General features: G+C 35.4%; 1 protein-coding gene and 1 long non-coding RNA gene across 2 annotated transcripts in view; one reads left to right on the top strand and one right to left on the bottom strand.

The window, feature by feature from the left end:
• The window catches only part of LOC149567761 (Protein kinase superfamily protein), a 258969-nt gene that overhangs the window by 65432 nt on the left and 168136 nt on the right, over nt 1–25401 (bottom strand). The gene's annotated exons all lie outside the window — the stretch shown is intronic.
• Nucleotides 15725–16135, top strand: LOC149567764 (uncharacterized). The gene is made up of 2 exons (XR_016361649.1): nt 15725–15950; nt 16069–16135. It is a non-coding gene; the product is annotated as an uncharacterized LOC149567764 (long non-coding RNA).

Genomic DNA, 25401 nt, shown 5'->3' with positions numbered 1-25401 from the left:
TTTAAATGATGCTAAGAAATTTAAAATGTTTGCAAATGATATTACAATACCTCTTATAATGAACTAATATGCAAGTGCAGTTCTTTTTGGTATTTTCAATGCATATACATGGAAACTAGATATGGAATGCGCACCTACAGCCAACTGACATTTTGACAAACAATTGGCATACAACTATTATGCTGATCATATGTGCTATTAAATTGTGATATCCCCAACCTTAGAGGTCGAATTAATTAAATGACACAATATTTAAATAATAAATATAATATCTAAATGATTAATAAATAGTAACTAAGCAAATTTAATTCACTATATTAAATAATACTAAATAGTAACCAAGCAAATATATAAACATAATATAATTTATTATAAATAATTCTACATCGAATTGACATAATATGATATTAAGTCAATCGATATAAGAATACTATAATAGTAAGCCATTATAACATATTAATATTATATTATATTTTAAATATAATATTCTATCGATATAATACAATATAATAAAGAATATATGAGCACAAATAACATAACAAGTATACATAATAAACTAATACATAATCTTCTATAACACTTATTATTTTCAAGACACATATATGGATAACAACAAAATCTTATTACATAATTGAAACTATTCCTATGGTTTCCATACACAATGGGAATATGCATATAAGAATGGAATTAAGTAATACACTGAAATATTTTTAATAATAACATTGGACAGAATGATCTGCTAAACTAGATTCCATTTTATTTAACCATGTTGCTAGGGATGTCGACATTATCCTCCTTTCATATTTGGGTGACATTGACATCTTATAATCACTGCATTATATGATAGCGATTTATATACTTATCCACGGGAAACCAGCTCGCCATGGACTATGCCATACAAATCATTATATAATATGAAGGACGTTGGAAGTGTAATCAATTATGGTTGCTGCCCAAATAGATTATATATTATAACCCTTCATTAGAAAATAATTAAAAGTCAAAGAAGATGACTCTTCATTGATTGAAAGGTCACGACTTCTAACAGTAGAAAATATAAGAAGGTAAGGGGCATCGAAGAACAGGGGGATTACATTTTTTAATTTCTTTTCAGAACTCCTTAGTAGAGAGAAATATATATGATACAGGCAATAACAATGATAGTTGAAAGGAACTTGTGTAAATAAGACATTCAAATACGAATCTACTTGGCACTAAATATATAACGCTGTTGAAGGTACATCTCTTATCAAAAGAGCACAAACCTATTTAATTGATAATCAGACATACTATCCAAGCATTTGCATATTGTTGAGGTTCCCAATCGACCACAACATTAGCAAACCACTCACATAATATTGAAGTATAGGTACATCTCTTATCAAAAGAGCACAAACCTATTTAATTGATAATCAGACATACTATCCAAGCATTTGCATATTGTTGAGGTTCCCAATCGACCACAACATTAGCAAACCACTCACATAATATTGAAGTATCCAATAGTCACAATAATTCTGGCTGCAGCAAAGTCTTGAAGATCATTTGTAATAGTTTCGTCAGTTGCAGATATCACTCCTATCACGGACCACAAGGGTCGTAAATTGTATATTTCAAACATATCTGAAATAGGAAGGATTATTCTTCAAATACGTTGTCTCTTCCACTTCTGAAGTGTATATTTTTGTATTACCATAAATCTGTCCAATAGTAATATTACCTATCCCTTACTAATATTGAGTTACAAAGGAATAAGGTAAAAGAACTCAAGTATTTTGTCCCAAAGTTCTTAAGTATCTAGAAGGGACATTACATAAATGGACATTTCGTCAAACAAATGGTATGCAACATATATCTCCTCTATTTAATTCATTTCCATGTACAATTTTGTTATGAATTTGCCAAGACAAATGGCCTTACAATAATCACTATAGCAATGCCAAATCTGATTCTGAATTATCACTTACAACAGCAAAATTATATGCCTAAGATTACAGTGCTAACTACTAATAGTTGCAAGAGAAACCTGATAATAGTGATGCCCAAGGATAGAGATGAAGTTGCAATCGAAATCAAGCATAAATATTGTAGCGCGGCACTGTTCATGTGTACTATAGCAGCAAGAAAAAAAAGATTACTAATGGATGCCAAAGATGAATCTTCAGGTCTGCACTCAATAGTCCTTCAATATTCTTCAAACCCTTCAGTTATTCCTAAAGCACAAATAGAACTCTAGAATAAAGCTCTCCTAAATGCCAAATTTAGTGGATATTTCACCACCTCAAATGGTTGCAACATTGAAGAATTAACGCTCTCCAATGGCTAACTAAAATCAGAAACCCTTAGTTTCTTCTCCCAAGTTCATATCAAATGCAATTGACAATAATTGGATGCCTAACAATGAAGCTCTTGCCTCTATTTATTCTTTTTATTCACCCTTCTAGAAGGAAATAAAATATTATTTAATTGCACTCTCTATAAGCTTCCCCCTTTTCATTACAATAATTAGTTGTGCTTTTAGAAAATGCACTCTCTAAAAGCTTCCCACTTTCCAATAAAATAATTAGTTGTCCTTCTAAAAAATTAAGTTAATTAAATATGAAGTCACCTTTAGATTTATTTATTTATTGACTTTAATTTAATTTATTTTTCCTTATTTCTCCACTTAGCTTTCGGAGAATGGAAAACTAAGAACTTCATTGAGAGCCCAAAAGATGGGGAATATTACATAAGGTTACTATAGAACACTTTATGTTAAATTTTCATGTTGAGTTACTCTTTGAATTTTTCACTTAAGTGACTTTATTAACTATATAATTTGAAATTTTTTTAAGTTAATGTTTTATTTAAAACATCCAAGTTAAATATTACTTTTTGAAATGATATTTGCACATAATATATTTAATTATATAGTGTAAATGTTATTTTTTACCCAATTAAGTTAAATTTCCTCAAAAATCAATTAAACATGTGCTTAATTGATTATTTTAGTTGTGTAAAGCAACTTCCAACCCATTTACATGTTTTCCAAGTCCCATGCATTTTAAAACATGCAAATGACCTCCAAGAGTTTGTTTTGCACTAAAAATGCATGTAATGGACTTCCTCGAGTCCATTTTGCATAAAAACCTCCTTTACATGTAATCCACTTTACATGTAATTGCATCTTGAGTCCACATTTTGGCTTTCCAAAGTAAAATTAAAAATATGCAATGAGGGCCCAAGAGTGCATTTTGCATTGTTTGCCCATGTTACAAGTATTAGAATATGTAATGAGGGCCCAAGAGTGTATTTTGCATTGTTTTCCCATGTTGCAAGTTTTAAAATATGTAATGAGGCTTGGAGAGTGCATTTTGCCAATTACATATTATTTAAAATATACAAAGGCACCCCAAGAGTGCATTTAGCACAAAAGACCAATGTAGATGCATTTTAAAATATGTAAACTCTCCTAAAGAATGTTGAAAGATCCCTGATGGATCTCTGCTCTAGATTTATTTTATTTTTTTGTTTTTTCCTGTTTATTAATGTTTTCTTGTAGAATTAGACGAAAATGCAGAAGAGTTTGTTTGTTTTTGTGTTTTTGATGATTATTCCACATAGAAATGAGAAGTAACAAATGGCAAGAAAAGAGTCTGAAAATAAATAACAATATGCAGTAAAGTCTGAGTTGATACAAATCGTACTAGGCAGATCTCTAAATAAAAGATCCAGTACATTTCCTCTAACAATGACGCCACAACTGGCTGATGAAAACGGGCTGATAAGATGTAAGATTTTGCTGCTGAGTAACTGATTTTCTATGTATCCAAGTGCTGCAAATGACAGAGTACGGCTGCAAGTACGGTTGGAAGAATGATAGTGTACGGCTGCTAGAATTCACCTCCCATACGCCAAAGAACATGCCCAACAAAACAAACTATAGGCCCAAGCTGAAGTGGCGTCTACCTTGCTCCTGAATACTGTTGAAACTACTGACAAACCAATACCCAATGCTGCTGAGGGTTACGTCCCAGCCAGCAATTACCTTGGGGTTTGCGTCCCAGAATGCAAATCGCTCAGGGAGAGCAAATCTAAAAAGAAGTGTTTGAAAAATATGCATAATATGAATGAGGAATGGCGCCTACATCTTCTTATAGCCCCTTCAAAAGCAAATCGAACCCTAAGTGACTCCAAAAGGCGTTGGGTTACAAAAGTGATTTAAGTCTTATTTTAAAGTGGCAATGTTACTAAAAATGACCCTTTTTTCTCCATAGACATAAATCCGTTCACTGAATCGCCCTGAGACCAAAGAGAAAGATTTAGAAAAGTTCAAGACCTTTCCAACGAGTTATCACACCAAGGGGTACGCATCCAAATGAGGTCAAAATTCTCCTTATTACTCCAAAATGGCTATTAACTTAGCCTTATTTAATTATTAAACGCTAACTTAGGAAATATTAAAAATATAACCCAAATAGCTACAAAATGCCCAACTGACATCACAAACCATAAAATCATCCTGTCCCCTGTCTATGACTGAAGTCGGAAATCAAGGATCCACTAGCAGTCTCATCCCTAAAATCTAGGGATGCTCCTAAATTTTAGAAAACAAGCTCTATCCCTCTGAAACTAAACCCAAAGAGAAAACTCATGGAAACCCAACCCTGTGCATGATCATACCTCCTAAAAAGTAGGAATGAACCCCATAAATATAGGAACGTCTCCCAACTGATTAATAACCGCTAGAACACCAAGTCCCCAACACTGAATAACCATACTGGGTCTCTATCCAACCCTGTCAGCCTACAAGACCCCATAATAAGCTGACTCACATGTCTCTGCTAGACTGAGCTAGAGTGGGGACATGACAAATGTGTTTGGACTTCCAATACATACATTTGCATCTTGAGACCACACTTTTGCTTCCACGAGCAAAAACGTCTATGCTTTTGCCCTCCATGAACACGTTATGCAAAGAAATCTCTAGATTTACTCATTTCATGGCATGAAATCCATGGAATAAGAGTCATTTTTGCATTCCCATGCATTTTCATCCCCTAGACGTTGAATCTCATGCAAAAAACATTGCATTTCATGGTGTTTTGAAGCCACGTTATAGCAAAAAAAGTCCAGATTTGGAGTTTTTAGATCATGTTTTGCTCAAGAAGGGATCGTTTAGGGGATTTAATCCATATCATTGTTATTGGTGATCATATTTTTGCATTCCAAGAACAAAAATGATTCATGTTCTTGCATATTGAGACTACGTTTTAAGTCAAAACATCCCTCTATACGGTTTTTAGAAAAATAGACTTGTGTATTGGAGGAAAGAGACCACATTTTTGGCATATCCATATGCCAAACGTCCATTCAATGCTCATCAATATCCATCACTTGCAAGTGTTGAGAAAGTTAATATAGTTGGTTGAAGATTCACATTTGGAGGAAAAACATTCTTCAAACCTATTAATCTTCCATATTTGGTTCTTTGATCACCATGTAAGTTGAAGTTTTCCATTCTTTAATATTTCCATGCATATTTTGGTTCATCCTTGTACATTTGTCCAAAAAAATGCCATGTATTTTGCAAATCCTCTTTAAATAAGATAAAAACCTTCATTTTCAAGTGTTTGGAATTTCCCCAAATTCCAATTTCGAATTTGCATAGGAAAGTAACTTGGTATTTACTAAGTTTGAGTAAAAAAAAAAATGTATTTTTTTAATTTGTCCATAAGTTTTGCTTGTTTTGTTTGATTGCTTGTTTTGGCTTCCTTTTTGGAAGAAAGTTAAAAAATCTTAACCAAGAATGCAAGAGCATATCACACCATTTCAATTTTCACCTTTTCATGCAAGTGCATCACACTATTCCCGCCAATTCATGTCAACACATGTTGCATCCATTTCCTTCATATGTAATTACATATTGAGAGCAATTACATGTAATCTAATTCTCCATCCTCATTTACATATAATTCCATCCTTCATATGCATTTACATATAAATCTATTTTTCAATCCCACTTACATGTAATCTCATCCTTCGAACCTAATTACATGATTACATCAAGTCATGATTATATGTAAATCACCCTACATGTAATGACATCTAGAGAACCCAATTTTGGTGAATGGTCACACTTTTAAACACTAAAGTCGCCATTTGCACACATCCATATGCATCCCAACTTGCAATCTTGGCCATACCCACAAAAGTTTGTCTTTACTTATATGTAATCCACCCTTGACAATCTGATTTTGGCCCTTTTCACCCAACTACATATGCTTTCTAGTTCATTTCCAGCCATCATATGTATTCCATAAGTATCTAATCCATACTTCGAACACTCATCCCTCATGGATTCATTGTTGTAACTCAACTCCCAAAGTTTTCATGGATCCAATCTCATTGGAAGACGTTTTCATCTTCATGTTACAATGCACTTTTCAAAATATGTCAAACTTCTACAAAGAATGAAGACATCTAGTAAAGAAGGCGGGCTTCAAATCTAAATAAGTAATAATTCATTTGGTATCCATTTTCCCAATGGCTGTCAAAGAGCCTAAGATCGTGTAGGAATGTGCCAAACACTTTGCTTTAGCAAAAAAAAAAGATTTAAAAAAGAAAAAAGAAATAAAAGTTAAAGGTGTTGATGGAAAGTTGTTCCGATTATATATTCGGACACCATCAAGAAGGTTTTCAAAGTATTAAAGACTCCAGAATGTGTCAATCTACAAAGGAGCATTCACGACAATTCGAATGAGAAAAAGCTTGATCACATCAAGTTTTCAAAAGACAACTAGAGACTCATCAAAGATCAAAGTAATTGAATTTACATGTCCTAATGACATGTAATTGAATAATTTCTCTTGTTTAGTTTGAAAATATCAAAGTTGGTTGAGTTGTTCCCATTTTTTCCTCATTTTTCTCAACTCTTTTACCTATATGAAGAGTGCCCCCTCATTGTAAAACTAATCTTTTATTGTATGCAAGATAGCTCTGGAGAAATTGTGCAAGCATAACTTTGATTGTGTAGTACTATTTTGAAAGAAAAGTGAACACAAAGAAACAGTTGGAGCTGAACTTTGATAGAGTGCAACTGTGACGAGTACAAGTTGGCAGATTTGACTATGATTTGCATTTATTATCTTTTATTCATGTGTTTTTGCGTTCTTGATAATTGAGTATAAAGAGTTAGGAAGAAATCGAAGCTGAAGCTATGATTGGGAGCGGTTGTCATGATACATAGACTAGGAGCTTTGATTGTAGCTTATATCTCCTTCTTTACTCACAAAAATAGCTAGAATTCTTTACTTCTAGAAGTCTTTGTGCCCTAATAGTAAAAGTTACTCTTATAGCATCAATAAAGACTAGACTTATAGCAGAAACGATACGCATTCAACTAGCCTTTGAGTTAGTGTTAGTTAATCAATATCATTGTTTACAACTTGAGATAGACGAGTAGTTAAAGGTTTCATCTTGCCCATTACTCCCTCAACGAGTTAGTGGATTCTTTTCTGAAAGTGAAGAGAAAAGAATATTGGTAATACCCTTTCAAAATATCTCAACATCTTGCTTACCTTGAGTTGATCCAAGGAACAGTGAGAAGGGGAGCCTTCTCTTTAAGGTATGAAAGACTGTCTCACATGCTGTGGCTGGTCTACCTATTTTGTAACTGGCTTTTACCCAAATTGTTAGTTGCAAAATATCCACCCAACAGTTTTTTGGCAACTCAATTCGAAACACAACGTGCATTTGAGAGCCTCATAATTTCATTTGAAGCATATACGTGTCATTTTTCATTGCAAATATTCATTGTAATTTTTAAAATCATTTCAAGCATTTACCAAGGACATGTAACTGGCCCAAGGTCCTTGCAATAATGCTTTTGGACCATTGAATCTAGCTCCACCTCTACATGATCTTCCGGTTGGCTTGCGATAGAATTTTCCCAAATTCTTCAGTGATGAACAACAACATCATGATGAACATATCACTGCTTTCTACATAGCATGCAATGTTCATGCTATTGAATATGAGGATGTGTCTGTAAGGTTGTTCACGAAAACTTTACAAGGCGTGGCTTCTGATTGGTTCTACCATTTACCACCATGCATTATCACAAACTGGACTACTCTCATAGCGAAGCTTGAGGAAAGGTTCAAGCCTCCTAAAGATACTCATGCATTGTTGGCCCAACTTGCTCATTTGAAGATGTTATCTCATGTGCCTATGCATGAATTTGTTGCTCATTTCGACAAATTGACATAGAATTCCAATTGTTTCTCAACCTACAACTACCTATTTGAAGTGTTTCCTTGTCAGTGCTCAAATTCTTGAAGTCAGTTTTCTTTTAAGAAGAGCATCCCTGACTACTCTTGCAGTTGCACAAACATTGGCTATTGAGGTTGAAGATGATCTTATTCTTGTTGGGAAGATAAGAATTGAAGCAAGTGGATTTAAAGAATGTCATCATTCCTCTAAATCATTTTCTTCTAGCACAAGAAATGATCTTGCAATACAAAGGGTAGTACCTGAATTACTTGCCCTAGAAAAGAAAATAGCTCAAGGCATGTTATTCATTCCTCACGAAGATGTACAAAGGAGGCTTCTCCCAACTATTTCTCATAAATTGGTTTCACCATCAAATGAAGCTTGCAATTGAGAAAACCTATAGCGAAGACAACAATAAAGCATCCTATATTTGAAGCTAGTGATATTGCTATTCTCTTTCTAGGAAACGGAAGAAGACATAGCTGGTGATTTTAATATGTGGTGTATGTGTTGTCAATTAGCATTGAGCCTATAGCGAGATATGGAATCAAGCTATCCTGTGAAACAATGGAAACTCTCTCGGGTGGTGGGTTGTCCTAAAACGAGAGAAGAATCTTCGGAAGCTATGCCGATTCCTAAGTTGTGATCACCTAATCCTAAAAATGTACTCGAGATATGGGTAAGAAATGAATAATGAATGATAAAAAAAACTTATCTAAATGAGGTGATACACCAATGATTTTGAATGTAACTTTGACCACTTTAGCACGAACTATGAGAAGATAATTGACTCACAATACTCAGACAATCACGTAATCACAAAAAGTGTTTCTATGTAAGGATTGGAACCTCTTGCTTTCAAAGGGATACCTAAGTTTCACCAATTTTCTGCAAGAAAACAAAAATCACAAACATAGACCTGCAATCACATGCATCACGATTCAAATATGCAACTAGGAACGTAACTAAAATGAAGGCGAACACAACATTAAAGTAAAAAATTGACAAAATTGCACAAGAATCTATGAGAAGGAACCGTTGTATCTCTATAATCAATGCTCAAAAATCTCTGTCACAAGTGCCCTTACAATCAACTCAAAATCTGCTATGCGCAAAAATCTAAATCCGAAAGAAGGTCCCTCATAATGAGGTGAAAGTACAATATATAGAAAATAAACCCTAACTCGAATTCCAAAATCATGCCTAGGAAAAATCACCAAAAATGATGAAAACAATGAAGGAGCCTATGAAAACTGCACTCAACCATCTTCCCAACTGATGAATAACTCAAAACTGCCTCTAGCTCTCCAAAATTATGCACAAAATGATCAAACTCAGATGCACTAAGTAACCCACAAAAATAGCATGTAAAACTGCTCCTAATTATGCAATATATGCATAAAATAAGCTCTCAATCTAAACTGCATGTATAACTGATCATCATTGCTCCATGAACTGCTAAAAATGTCATCAAATAACTCACAAATCTGCATGCGGAACTGGGACTGAATTTGGCCTCAATGAGTACCCCCTGTAAACTGAACGTCCCTTCTAAAAATATCCTTCCAACATTTTTTCCTTGCATTTAGGCATAATAGATACAACTTTTATAATTTCCACTAAACAATTAATAAAATCAATGGCCTTATAATTACGACCACTTGATATATTAATTTTACAATTGAAGCTTATTTTATTATATTAATTTAATATTATCGTGTTTATTCTTATATTTTATCATTTTTTAAAATGAACACGTTAATATTAAATTAGTATTATAATTGAAACTATATTTTAACTCCTTTATTTATAATAATATTAGTATGCTTTAATAATTAACATTTCATTAGTTAATTTTAAAACATATTAATATTAATATAAATCATGCAATATTATCTCTATTAGTTTTAAATATATCAAATGATCAAAGCTTTGTTCATTGATATATGTAAAACTAATAAGAATAGAGTTCAAAATAATCACCCTCAACTAGCATAAAAATAGCATACATAGCAAAAATAAAAATCCGACTCCCACTCACGGATTTGAAATTTCATGAAATGTGACAAAGGCAAAAAATAAGGGGAAGGCAAAACGACGTCGTTTTGTTCATTTGCTCATTTTGCATCTTGCGTGAAAGCAAGAAATAAGGGTTTCTCCAAACCCTAGTCGAGGCTATGATGAAGCTCTGTGATTTTTTCCTTTGCTGGGTCGGATTGTTTGCTTGGGAAGGAGCCATTTCCATGCATTTGCTAGCTATTCTATTGTTGAAGACGTCTTTCTTGATGACGAGACTAAGCTTTCCTCTCCTACGCGACTTCAATCTTGCTTTTGAGCAAGATTTCTTCCAGGTTCTTCATGGTAAAAACTTCATTCTTGGTTGCGATTTCTTTGCATCTGTATATGCTTATATTCGCTGCGGGTTCATGTGTTGTTGTGAGCTTTCTTGATGCCAATTTTTTGTCTTATAATCTTCTCCAAAAGTGAGCTTAATGCGAATTTTTGTTGGGCATTTGCTATGTATTACATATGGAGTTCAGATCTGAACTCGTGGATGCCAATATTCAAGTCTTGAACTACTCCTTTTCTTCACAGCTAAGTGTTCATGGTCTTGGTTATGGCCAAATCTGGGTGAGGTCATTCCTTGCCATAGACATCATGGGTACCTCAGATTTTTCTCTTTGTTGGACAGCTTCTCAGGCTGGGCACTATTTCTTGCTGTATAACCATGATTTCATCACCATTTTCAAAGGGTCTCTCCTTCAAGTGCTTGCTGTGAGTATATAATCAACCTCTTCTTTTCACACTCTGTTTCATATATCCGATAATGCATAAATATGGAGAAAAACTAGTAGATCTGTATGGTACCAATGTTGGTTATTTTATTTCTATGGATGGCTCTTACAGATTCTTTCCATGGGTCTATTTTCTCTATGACTGTACATTAGCCGTATGCTAAGGTAGCATCAATAAATTTGCACGTGTACTTGCATATCTTCTGTGATTTTTAGCTCCACTCTATTTGGTAATAAATTTGATATTGAGTATGAGCTTACCTTGCTGTTACTTTAAAACATGCTATGAATACCAAGTCTGCATTACATGAGCAACATCTTTAGAATATTCTTACAAATTTGTTTTAACATAAGCATCTGATATTCACATCCCGTTCTCAAGAGATCCTGATCCAGTTAAAAAAAAACCTTTGTTCCTGTATCAGCAAGATGATGGTTATTTTGTTTAAACAGTATACATTAATGTTTTGTTTGATGCTAATGTCCCTGTTTATGTGCATTATATCTTGCTATAGCAGATTTGTCCTCTTTTCCTATTGATTTAGCACTCGATAATTATTCTGGCTGTCCTTGTGACTGATTGCACTTGTACTTTACTGATATATGCTGAAAAAATACTTGAAATTCCTTTAACTTCAGACTTGAAACTTTATATGTCCTCCATGATTTGACCGGAAGGTCCCATACCTGAAACTTATGTATGCCCCCTCAACAGTCTCCCCTCGTCCTTTGCCTTTGCCGTTACATGATTCAACCAAAAGGTTCCACGCTTATAGTGTATGTGTGTCCCTTCAATGATCTCCTCAAGTCTTTGGTCTTCGCCCCTCCTTGATTTGATCAGAAAGTTTCATGCTTGTAACTTATGTACGTCCTTCCATGATCTCCTCAAAGTCTTCAATCAGCTACATTGGTTTAACCGAAAGGTCCCATACCTAAAACTTATGTATGCACTCTCAACAGTCTCCCCAATATCTTCTGTCTTTGCTCGAACAAACTTAGCCTCAAGTCTTCATACCTGTATCTGCACATGGAACAAAGTCATTAGTAAAAAAATGTTTTTTTTTTTTCGGATTGTTCTTGCCTTCTTGCCTTTTAGCATAGTTATCTGGATAACCATGTTGTATAAACAGTAGAGTATAGATGATAGGAAAGTTTTCCATTGCTCAGTTCATATGAACTGACCCATTTCTTTATTCATTTTTTGCAGGTTCACTCCCAGATGGAGATGTGGGATCAGCCCTTCAGCGTACAACACTATAAACCTTCCATTCAGGCAATGGATGCGTTTCCTTTTATCTCCTTTTTAGTACTTTTCTGTTTGTACAATATGTTTAATTCAAATATTTATGTTAGGAGCTGAGAGCACTGGTAATATCTGAATGCATTGTATTCAAGTACTGTGTAAACATAAACACTTTGTAACAATATTTTTTAATACTTGAATAAAATATATTTTTTTTGGTACTTGTATGATTCCTGTACTTTGCTTACTGCATTCTTTTAGTTCTGTACTGTCATTTCTCAGCAGCTAAACACACTTAGTTATCAGATAAAACATATTCAGTTTAGCGTAAAACACAACAATTTAAGAGGCATGTTAAATTGGTAACATTTTTGGTGACCTCTCAGGGTTGTTTGCCTGCTAAACAGTAATAGACCAGTTGTCTTGTCAATCTATTGGGTATAGAGTCATCTTCAGCACTTAGAAAACTGAACCTTCTCAAAAATTTAGAAAAACTCAAATTGAAAACCTTGCTGAAATAAACACACCTCACCACACCAAACTGAAAACTGAAAACTGAAAACTAAACATTTTCAAACAGATCTGATAGCTGCCATAGGATCTTGTAGCTATTCCTTTTGATAACCAAGATCGAATTGTATCACAGTAAAGAGAAAAATTTGTTGCTTTTGTGACCTCTATTCTATGATAAAACAATTGTATTGTGGTTGTGAAGATCAATAGTTGCTGGTTGTTATGACACCTCTCAGATTTGACTGAAAAGTTTATTGAAAACATACTACAAACCCTGAACTATTAAGCTTGAATGTGTACCTTATGTCATAACAACAACGTGGTGTGTTCTGCATGATTGTACTAGGGTGGTATGCTGGCTGTCCTGGAGTGACCATTCCCCCTTTTTTCAGTATTTTATGTTATACACAGTGGTATATCAGTCTAGTATGATGGTGGATAACACATCATCTTGTTGCTATGGGGTAAGATATTCATTCAAGTCAACCAATATTCAAAACCAGAATTTATACTTGCTGTTTTTCTGAAAAATATGTCAAAAAGATCTGTACCAGCAATATGCTTAAATGCTTTCTGATTTCCTTACGGCTGAATGGATGAGAATTACATCATGTCACTATGAACCTATTATGAACCCGTGAGGTATGTATGATTCAGAGCATTGGAATTCATTCCATGCTTTGCGTGATATGTATCTCATGTGTTGATGGCAGATTGATAATGATGTGGTGTAGTTTCCAGCTTTATTACTAACAACTAACATGCTGAAACTTGAATCTAGTTGTGCTGGAACAGCACTTATTGAAATCTGAAATCAAATCGTACTTCTACTCTACTATGCCAAAGCACTTATTATAATCTGAAAAATACCTCAAAAGCATCGCTTGAGGTGAATCCCATTAACTGGGATCTTCAACTCTTCTCCTTCTAATGTGGACAAATGGAAAGCATTGTTTTGCATGGTTCCAATTATGATGTACGGACCAGCCCACATGGCATCGAATTTTGTATGCTTTCCAGACCTACTTTTCATTTCATCCCATTTTAGTACTAAGTCTCCCAGCTGGAAATCTTTTGGAGATGTTTTTTATCAAATGTCTTCTTCATCTGAGCTTGATGATGCTCAATGGTTTGTAAAGCATCTTTTCTTTTCTCTTCTAGTTCATTTAGTTGGGCCAGCCTTGCCATCATAGGCTCTTCATCAATCATATCTAACTGATGCATAAAATCTAATGCTGGAAACTCAACTCAAACTGGTAATCTTGCTTCTTTACCATAAACCAGCGTGTAAGGAGACATACCAGTTGATCTTTTGGAAGCTATTCTATCAGCCCACAGTGCTGATTCCAACTTCTCGTGCCAAGAATGTTGATTCCCTTTTAATGTTTTCTTTATAATACGAATCAGATTCTTGTTGGTGGATTCAGCTTGTCCATTACCCTGTGGGTCATAATTTGATGAAGAATTCAAATCAGAATAACGAGAATCGCCTAAATCGGCGATTCAGCGATTAGATTTAGCGATGGCGATTTTTTTGGAGTTGAAAATCGCCATCGCCGATTTCATCAGGTGAATCGCCTGAATCGCCGATTTGGGTGATTCATCCAAAAAATCGCATGAATCGCCTGATAAAATCGACATGAATTGCCCACAGCCAATAAAGTATAGACTTCTAAAATTTAAAAAAATTGTTTTTTTTTTAACTTTGTTTTTGACCTATTCTCTTTATTATAACCCTAAAGGGCCTTCTATTTGTTTAACATGATTAGAAGAGAGGAAAAGTGAGAGAGAAGAAGAGAAAAGAAAAGCCATAGGTTTCTAACCGGCAAGAAGAAAGAGCACAAAAGAGATCAGCAATCCATTTGGGAAGGCCATCAATTGCATTGGGAGCATTAAGGAGCCAATCTCAACACTCCTCAACTCATTTGCAAGAGGTAAGTGCTCTTTTTTTTTTTTGCATGTTAGTGTATTATGCATTTTTTGTTAAATTTTTATAATTTTCAAGATTTTTAGTTTAGATCTTGAATGTTCTTTATTTTTACTAAGTTGCAAACTAGGGTTTGTTGTTTTGTAGCTTTTATTAGCTTCAAACTTTGATATTTTACATATAAATTTTTATTGCAGCAGCCTTTGCTTTCATTTTTTGCAAATTCGCAATGGGTAGAAAAGATGAATGTTGGAAATATAATGAAGAGTTTCTTGGAAGAACCAAATATCAAACAAAATGTATTTTTTGTAAAGAAAAAATAACTTCTGGGGGTATTTATAGATTGAAATACCACATTGCTGCTATACCTGGACACGATGTTACAATTTGCACTCACCAAACTCTTGAGGCAAAACGCACTTGCTTAATGGCATTAGAAAAAATTGAAAAAGACAAAACCAATAGGAAAATGCAACTTGAAGGGTTAAGGGGTATTGGCTCCCATGTTCCTGCATCCGCATCCGCAGCCGCATCCACATCTGCATTTGCATCAGCTTCTGCATCCGTAGGTTGTGTTGGAGAGGGTTCTTCTAGGCCTCTTTTTTATCCTAGTTCTTTTCCTCGTGCTCGTGCTAGTGCTAGTGCTAGTGCTAGTCGGTCACATACTAAGACAGAGTCCTACACCAACCTATTGCAGCCTAGAGTGCGAAAAAACAGAATGGATAGTTACTTTGTGCCCCGCACTACTCCTAGTTCCCAACCCACGCTTGAGGGCATGGGTTTGAACAAGGCGATTCATGATGCTGCCAGAAAGGAGATATGCAAATTTTGGTACTTTTGCAACATTCCATTTATTGCAGTCAGGTAATTGATTCTTTTTTCATTGTTTTCTTTAAAGTTAAAATTAAAAGTAAAAGTAAAACTTTAATTATATCTACTTGTTTTATAATTTGAGTCTTTGACCTCTAAATTTTTATTTGTGACAGGGCTTCTTATTGGCAGAACATGATAGATGCGGTTGCTATTTGTGGTCTGGGGTTTAAAGCCCCAACTAAGGCTGAGTTGAGCGGATACCTCTTGGATGAGATGGTAGAGGACATGAGGGCTGAGCTCGAGGAGAACCGAAAGGAGTGGATTGCAAAGGGTTGCACCATAATGACTGATGGTTGGACAGATAGGAGGAATAGAACACTCCTCAATTTTCTTGTATCCTGTGGAGGTGATTGATCATTCTACTTTCCTACATACATAATTGTAAATTTTGATTTGTTGAATGCTAATTTGTTGATGATCCATTTAATTTTAATATTCTAATTCGTTGTTTTGTTACTTGTAAGATATACCATGTTCATCAAATCCATCGATGCTTCCGCACATGTAAAAAATGCCGCATACTTATATGAGGCTATTAAGGAAGTCGTAGCAGAGGTGAGAGAACAAAATGTGATCCAGGTGGTGACGGATAATGCAGCAAGTTATGTTATTGCAGGTAAACTTTTAACTTTTCAAGTTTTGAAAATAAATTTATTTGAATTTTGAAATTTGAATTTCTAATTGACTTAAAATTGTTTTAAGTAAACTTTTGATGGAGAGGCACCTCTCCCCTTGTGCGGCACACTGCATTGACCTCATGTTGGAGGAAATTGGCAAACTTGAGTTTGTCAAGTCATGTGTGGAAAGAGCAAAAAACATATGCAAATTTATTTATAATCATTCATTTTTCCTTAGCACAATGAGGAAGTACACAGAAGGCAAGGAGTTAGCTCGCCCAGGTATCACGAGGTTTGCCTCGAATTTCATCACCTTGCAGTCCTTGTTGACATCAAGGGATGAATTGAGGAGCATGTTTGTTGGGCGAGAGTGGATTTCCTCTTCCTATGCTATGACCACTGCAGGGATAGATGTGGCGGATTGCATATTTGATGAGGATGGTTTTTGGAAACCCGCTAGAGAAATCCTGCAGGTAAATTTATTGCAATTTAATATTTAGTATTTTACTTTTACTTTAAGTTTAATTATTTTATATTTAAGTTTTGACTCAAGTTTTTTGTTTTACTTTATATGTAGGTCACTGAGCCCCTTGTAGCTTTGCTACGAATTGCTGATGGGGAGGAGCCCTCTATGGGCTATATTTATGAGGGCATGGATAGGGCCAAGGAGGCCATCAGAGCCCAATATGCAGGAGTGTAGGAGAGGTATGGCCCTATTTGGGACATCATCGATAGGAGATGGCAGAATCAGCTCCATCGACCCATCCATGCAACAACTTACTTTCAGAATCCGGCATATCGTTTCCGCCCTGAGTTCAAGGCAGATGCGGAGGTTCTCACTGGCTTATACACAGTGATTCAGAGCTTGAGTAGCGATGAAGATAGCGCTGCTGCGATTGTTGAGCTAGACCAGTTCAACAATAAAGAGGCGCCACTTTCCTCTAGCAGGATGGCCATAAATGCTCAGACAACACTACAGCCAGGTAAAAATTAAATAATATATTCAATGTTCATGAATCTAAATTCTAAACTTAAAGTTGATTATGTAATTTTAGAGTTAACTTGTAATTTGTAAATAAGACTAATTGTTTCTATTTTCAATTTTTCCCTTATTGCAGATAGATGGTGGAAAATGTTTGGGGCCACAACCCCAAAACTTCAAAAAATTGCCATTCGTATTCTAAGTCAGCCAAGCAGCACTTTTGGATGTGAGCGCAGTTGGTCCATGTTCGAGCACATCCATTCGAAGAAGAGAAACAAGTTGACAGTGCAAAAGTTGAATGATATTGTCTTTGTTCATTACAACCTCCGTCTTAGGATCAGACAGATTTTGGGCACTGACTCCTCTCTGATCATTCTGGAAGAGATTGATCCAAAATCAGAGTGGCTCACAGAGGTTGTGGATCTAGTCTTCACTGAGGAAGACCGTGTGTGGGTTGACCAGGTGGATATAGAGGCTAAGACAGCTAGAGCACGTTCTTCAGGCATTGGTAGACACACACGTGCACGCACAGGCACAGGCCCTAGTGACGTTCATGAGCCCATCTTACATGCGGGAGATATGGCTCGGCAGTCCTCTAGGACCTACATTAGACGCCTTGCTACTAGGCAGACTGGATACTCAGAGGCTGAGGCTGAGGCTGCAGCCGAGCTTCAGGATGATGTTGAGGATGATGATGATGACTATGAGTCTGAGGCTTGAGATGGAGCCTTGTTTTTACATTTTGTTTACAGATATTGATACTGAATCATTGATAGACATATGTTTCAAACTTTCATGGATCTTCATCTTAGATTCTTACATACATTTATGATTTGATGTCTTATGGATAATCTTACATACATTCTATGATTTAAATCATTATGATCATTTGATTTCTATTTACTTCAGCTAGCCTACAATTTACATTTTAGATCACATAGTTACATATGTGATGGATTTTATGTTCCATGTTTATGTATGTTAAGTTTTAACTTCAATTTGATGATGTTATAGTGTGTTTAAGTTATATTCAATAAAGGGTGCATGAAATAAGTTTTAAATTGTTAAGATCTTTAAATTTAAAAGGTTTTTTCAAATTTGCCGATTCATAGCCGATTCATTACCGATTCATTGCCGATTCACGATTCCGATTCTTGTTACTTTGATTCAGATACACGCCCTTTTTAACAACCCATTCAGCAATCCTATTTCCTGTGAATGCAAGAGCGTTATCTGAAATGATTGAATCTGGTACACGAAATCTACAAATTAAATCCTCATAAAAATTCAGAACAGCAGTCTCATTTGCATCTTTAAGAGCTACTGCTTCAGTCCACTTGGTGAAATAATCAATGGCTGTCAATACCCATTTATGACCTGCACTTGAAGGTGGGTTAATGACGCCAATGAAGTCTAGACCCCATTTCATGAATGGCTGGTCCACTTGAATAGGTTTCAAAGGCATTGCTGATAACTTCTCTTTACCTACAAAAATTGCACATTGTTTGCATTTCCTTACCCAAAGATGCACGTCTTTGAACACGCTTGGCCAATAGTAGCCTGCCTTCATCACCTTAACAGCTGTAGCTCTTAGCGAGAAGTGACCTCCAACTGGTCCTTCATGAAATTGGTGCAAAATATGCTCAATCTGATCTGGTTTTATACATCTCAGCAATACACCCTGCAAATCTTTCTTAAACAAAATACCATTCATTAAACAGTAAGGAATAGCTTGTAATCTGTAATACTTTCGTTTTGATCTCTCCAAACCTTCAGGGCAGCGTCCTATTTGCAAGAATCTTGTCATATCTTCTACCCAATCAGTCTGAATATTATGTACAGTAGGTTGTTCCTCATCTAACATGGTCAAAACAACATTATTATCATCATTCAAATCATTATTCCCATTTCCAGCTAGCTGTTCGCATAATCCCTTACCTCTAACCAGCTTGGTTACATTGATTTCAATATCGTATTTCATGGCTTTAGTAATCCAACCTGCTCTTTTAGTATTCAAATCTTTATTGAGCAAGAAATCCTTAATAGAATGATGAGCTACCATTATTTTGATCTTATTATTGGACAGCATATGCCTGAATTTTGCCTGAATTTTTTCAAAATTTTGATAATAGCAAGAACATGCTTTTCAACAAATGAATAATGCAACTCGTAATCTTTAAGCCCTTGGCTGAAAAATGCTAATGGTTGTTCAGAACCTTCATCATTCTGTTGTACTAACATAGCAGCGATAGAATCAATGTTACCATAAGCATATAATATAAAATCCTTAGACAAATCTAGATTTAACAATGTAGGAGCAGCAGCTAATGCTTCTTTTATCAGTTCAAAACTACGTTTACCTTCTTTAGTCCAGCTGAAAACAATACCTTTTTTAAGCATGGCTGTTAATGGGGACAATAATTCAGCAACATTTGGAATAAATCTTCTTATAAAATTGATTCTTCCTAGGAAACTTTGTAACCCCTTTTTATGTGCTGGAAGTGGTAGAGCGAGAATTGCACTTACTCTTTCCGGCTCTATGGTAATACCTTCTTTTGATACAATGAATCCTAATAGTTTACCTTCATGAACAGAAAAGACACTTTTCTTGGGATTCAAAGATATACCATACTCACTGCATCTTTTGAATATTACCTTCAAGTGCTGAAAGTGATCGGCTACATTTTCTGAAAAAACGGTGATATCATCAAGATAAACCAGCACAAACCTGTACATTAAATTCACGAAAGCCTTATCCATTCCTTTCTAAAAAGTTGTACCAGCATTTGATAAACCAAATGGCATCTTTTGATAAGCCATAGTGCCCCATTTGGTGGTAAAAGCTGTTTTAAATCTGTCCTCTTTTTTGACCAAAATTTGGTTGTAACCAGAAAAGCCATCCAGCAATGAGAAGCGTTTTGAACCTGAAACAACTTGTAAGATTTTCTCCATTGAAGGCAAAGGATGTCTATCCTTCAATGAAGCCCTATTTAAATCACGGAAATCAACACATAATCTAATTTGTCCATTTTTCTTCCTAACAGGAACCAAATTAGAGACCCAAGAGGTATGCTTAATAGGAAATATAATATTGCTCTCTATTAATTTATTCAGCTCCTTAATCATAAGAGGTTCCAACTTGGGATTAATTGGTCTCTATTTTTGCCTAACCGGTTTTGCACCCGGTTCTAGCTCAATGGTATGTTGAGCAATGTTAGGATCAAATCCCTTTAAATCTGAATAGCTCCATGCAATAATGTTCTGAAATTCATTGCATAAATTTACAAAAGTTTGACGCTCTTCAGGAGTACATACCTTGCCAAGTTTGAGTTTTTTATCCTTTGCAATTTCCACTTCTTCATAGTGCTCTTCTTTGATCTGCAAGCTGGATTTATCCTTTTTAAACTGATCATCAGTATTAAAAATAGATTCTAAAGTTACCAAAACTTTTGGTATCTTGTTTGTCCTTAATTGGATAATCTGATCTTCATATTGTTCCTGCAATTTCTACTAGTTAGACTGAGAAAACTCAGCTTCTTCTCTTAAAAAATTAACAATATGCTGATCTGATTCAAAAACTTGCCAACTTTCAGCGTCATTTGGTACAGCAGGTCTAACAACCACTTTTACATGATTATTTCCTTTGTTCTTGCTGATTTCAGTAGGAATATCATATTGCGCACCAATTGCAGCAAGTGTATCAGCATGCTTATTCTGATTTCTAGGAACAGATTGCAAATTAAAAGCTTCAAATCCTTCAATTAAATCCCACACATGCTTGTAACTTTTCAACAAATCATTTTTTGTAGCATGAACGTTTCTAACTTGATTAACAATCAGTTCAGAATCACCATAAACTTGTAAGCAGTCGATACCTCTTTTTATGGCCCATTTTAATCCATTTAGCAACGCTTCATATTCAACAACACTATTGGTACAGCTGAAAGTAAATCTGAAAGATGCATAATACCTTTCATTTGCTGGTGAAATCAGCATGCAACCTCCTCCAGCACCGATTTTGCTGCGTGAACCATCAAAAAATAATTTCCATACTTCATTACCCTGCTGTCCTGCATTTAAATCTATATATTTTTATGACATTTGGCAGAAAATCAATAGTCTCATGAATAACGTAATTGCCCAAACTTGGTTCTTCAACCTGTGATTCTGAAATTTCAGCATTTTCAGTAGCCCATTCATCTAATAATACAGCATAAATAGTATCTATGGGCGTTTTAGACTCATAAACAGCATCTATTTCCTCTTGATCAAATAAAACAGCTGCTGTATTATTTCCAAGAGTAACAACGTTATGATCAAGGCAATCTTTGGCAATAGGTTCAGACGGAATTGTCACCCTAGTACCATACCTAGTGCGGAAAAGCATATGAGACCAATCAATAGACACATAACCTCCTTTTTTGCTGTAAAATCACGTGATAGACATGGAAAAATAGGGAGGTAGGTCAACGATATAGATATCCAAGGGGACCGAAAAACTAGGACAAGTATGCAAAGTTAGATCCATATTCCTGATAACTCCAATTGTTTCAATGGCCGTCCCATCTAGCTGTACTACCCCCTTTTCAATTGGTTCATATTTGAGGCCTAGCTGGTCTACTATCTTTTTGGGCATAATAGAGCTAGTGGCCTTTGAATCTATCATGAAATTATAAACAAGGTATTTGCCTATTATAACTATGACATAAAAAGGTGGTGGCTTCACTACTTTGGTTAGCTGTTGTAAATTATTAACTTTTGCAGCCATTAGAACTGTAGGGGTCTGCTGTGCTAAAGCGTTATCAGACAAGGTGAGTGAATGTAATGCTTCCTGTAACGTCTTTTTGACCCGGGAGTGCTAAAACATCCCATATAGAAATAGGAACATGAGTCTTTTTCAGTTGTTCAACAATATTGAAATTCTGAGTACTAACCTTTGACTGATTCTTTGGTACAACAGGCTCTTTCTGCTGTTGTGATGGCTGTAAACTCACTTTTTGAGCTGGAGTTTGTTGTCCTTGCTGTGTTTTGGCACATACTGCATTTTTTGTGCACCTGATGGTCCTGGTTGGTTGTTACCAGCATTGACCTGCTGCTGTTTTGATTTATCAACTTGCTGTTGTATATTTGCAGCTTGGTCTTTTGACCTTGTTCCCGCTGATACAGGCTTCCAAGTCTGATTTTGATCAAAATTCGCTACTATAATAGCCTCATCTTTGGTAAAATTCATTAAAGTAGCATTAGGATTACCTTGTTGTTGTACTTGTTGTTGCACTTGTTTAGAATGAACCTCTCCTTGGTTTGTAATCTGTTGTTCCTTCAAAAGATCCCACTTCCTTGACTCAAGTGCATACGCACAATCCAATCAATGATGACCAACATTACAAGTATTGCACCATTCTTCTTCGTGTGCATAGTTGTTTTGAGGAACAACTACCAATTCTTTTGAATTGCTACGAGTTGCATAATTGTAGGGCTGGTTGGTCCTTTGACCATAATTTCTTTGCTGTCCTTGAAGTTTCTTTTGCTGGTTTGAACCTGAAGTTTGGTTAAATTGCTTGTTTTCCTGATAGGACGCTTGATTAGGCCTGTTGTATTGACCTTGTTGTCTCTTCAAATTTGTTATCTCATTGCCATAAGTCTGTAATGTCCTCATCATACTGTCAGTTTTCTCAATTAAGCCTTGATTTTGCTCTTGTAACTCTCTAATAGGAGTTGTAGCAGCATGCTCCTCTGCTGCAACCTGCACATTAAATGCTGGTAATGCTGGCATAGGTGGAATTACAGCCAATGGTGGTATAACAGCTGGTACAATCTGCTGTATTTTCGCAGAATAAGGCATTGTTGGCCTAGGAGGTAGTTTGTCAGCTTGTATTAAGCTATTTTCAGCTCTTACAGCAACATCAAATGCATCAAGCAAAGTACGTCCTCCCATAGATTGCATCATAACTGAAATATCACTATTAAAGGCCTTTAAATAAAATAAGAATGCATAATCATTAGAAGGCTTAACAGTTACTAGAATTCTATCCCAAGTTTGCTGAAAACGAAAATTAAAACCATAAATATGGTCATTAGGATGTCTCTTTATAGTAGTCAACTGTTCAACCAAGGAAAGATTATCAAACTTATCTTCAAACTTGCTGATTAGCAAACTTCCCAATGTATCCCATGTGGCAATTGAATTTACTGCAAGACTTCTGAACCAAATTAATGCCTTACCTCTAAAAGATGCTGCTAATAACTTCAAGGCCACATCTTCATACTGAACTTGGTGTAATCCGCAAAGGGTAGCAATATTTTTAATATGTTCCACTGCTGAAACTTGATTTTCACTAGTAAAATATGGCACACTTTTTAATGCTGCTGGTGGAATATCATGATGGACAGCAATTTGTAAGGGGCTGCCAGCATTAAAAACTACAAATGGCAGATTTCAAGCCACTTGATGAACTGGTGGTACTTGTTGTTGTGCTACAAATGGTACTGAAGTTTGTGTAGGCTGATTTACCTTCCGCTAATATGTTTTCAGACCTGTAACAGCAGCTGTAGCACCACTTATAGATGCTGAAAATACAAATTGGTCCTCTGGTAATTGCTCAAAAATGGGCACCTCAGATTTTGAATGGTCACGAACACTTAAATCTTCAGGAAAACCAGTATCATCAACGACTATCTCAGATTCTTCAGAATTTGTTAGCTGTTCTTCACTTGTAGGATACTCAAACGCTGAAAAATCTGATTCTGATGGTGAAACTAACCTTCCTCTTGAAACTGTTGGTGCTCTACTTCCTCTTGTTGATCTTCTAGGAGTTCTTCTCATTAAAAATCACCAAAACTGCAACTGAATCTGCGATAAACCTTAAAAACAGAGTCGCTAGGTGTTAATAAAATACTTCACAAAGGCCAGAATATTGCTGTTCACACCAAAACAACAGTAAAAACTTGTAACTCAGTAAACTATGAAGCAGTTCGTAGTCCCACTGGGCGTGCCAGAAAACTGTTATCAATCAAGATTGCGCCTATAGCAAGATATGGAATCAAGCTATCCTGTGAAACAATGGAAACTCTCTCGGGTGGTGGGTTGTCCTAAGACGAGAGAAGAATCTCCAAAAGCTAGGCTAGTTCCTAAGTTGTGATCACCTAATCCTAAAAATGTACTCAAGATAAGGGTAAGAAATGAATAATGAATGATAAAAAAAATAATTTAAATGAGGTGATACACCAATGATTTTGAATGTAACTTTGACCACTTCAGCACAAACTACGAGAAGATAATTGACTCACAATACTCAGACAATCACGTAATCACAAAAAATGTTTCTATGTAAGGATTGGAACCTCTTGCTTTCAAAGGGATACCTAAGTTTCACCAATTCTCTACAAGAAAACAAAAATCACAAACATAGACCTGCAATCACATGTATCACAATTCAAATATGCAACTAGGAACGTAACTAAAATGAAGGCGAACACAACATTAAAGTAAGAAATTCACAAAATTGCACAAGAATCTATGAGAAGGAACCGTTGTATCTCTATAATCAATGCTCAAAAATCTCTGTCACAAGTGCCCTTACAATCAACTCAAAATCTGCTATGCGCAAAAATTTAAATCCGAAAGAAGGTCCCTCATAATGAGGTGAAAGTACAACATATAGAAAATAAACCCTAACTCGGATTCCAAAATCATGCCTAGGAAAAATCACCAAAAATGATGAAAACAATGAAGGAGCCTTTGAAAACTGCACTCAACCATCTGCTCAACTCATGGATAACTCAAAACTGCCTCTAGCTCTCCAAAATTATGCACAAAATGATCAAACTCGGATGCACTAAGTAACCCACAAAAATAGCATGTAAAATTGTTCCTAATTATGCAATATATGCATAAAATAAGCCCTCAATCTGAACTGCATGTATAACTGATCATCATTGCTCCATGAACTGCTAAAAATGTCATCAAATAACTTACAAATCTGCATGTGGAACTGGAACTGAATTTGGCCTCAATGAGTACCCTCTGTTAACTGAACGTCCCTTCTAAAAATATCCTTCCAACAATTTTTCCTTGCATTCATGCATAATAGATACTTACAACTTTTATAATTTCCATTAAATAATTAATAAAATCAAGGGCCTTATAATTACGACCACTTGATATATTAATTTTACAATTGAAGCTTATTTTATTATAT

This window comes from Cupressus sempervirens, chromosome 3, assembly GCF_028749045.1.
Source record: "Cupressus sempervirens isolate cs-2001-9-10 chromosome 3, ASM2874904v1, whole genome shotgun sequence".
NCBI lineage: Eukaryota > Viridiplantae > Streptophyta > Pinopsida > Cupressales > Cupressaceae > Cupressus > Cupressus sempervirens.
Note: the sequence above shows the minus strand (reverse complement) of the source record. Positions and strands in the feature narration are given on the sequence as shown.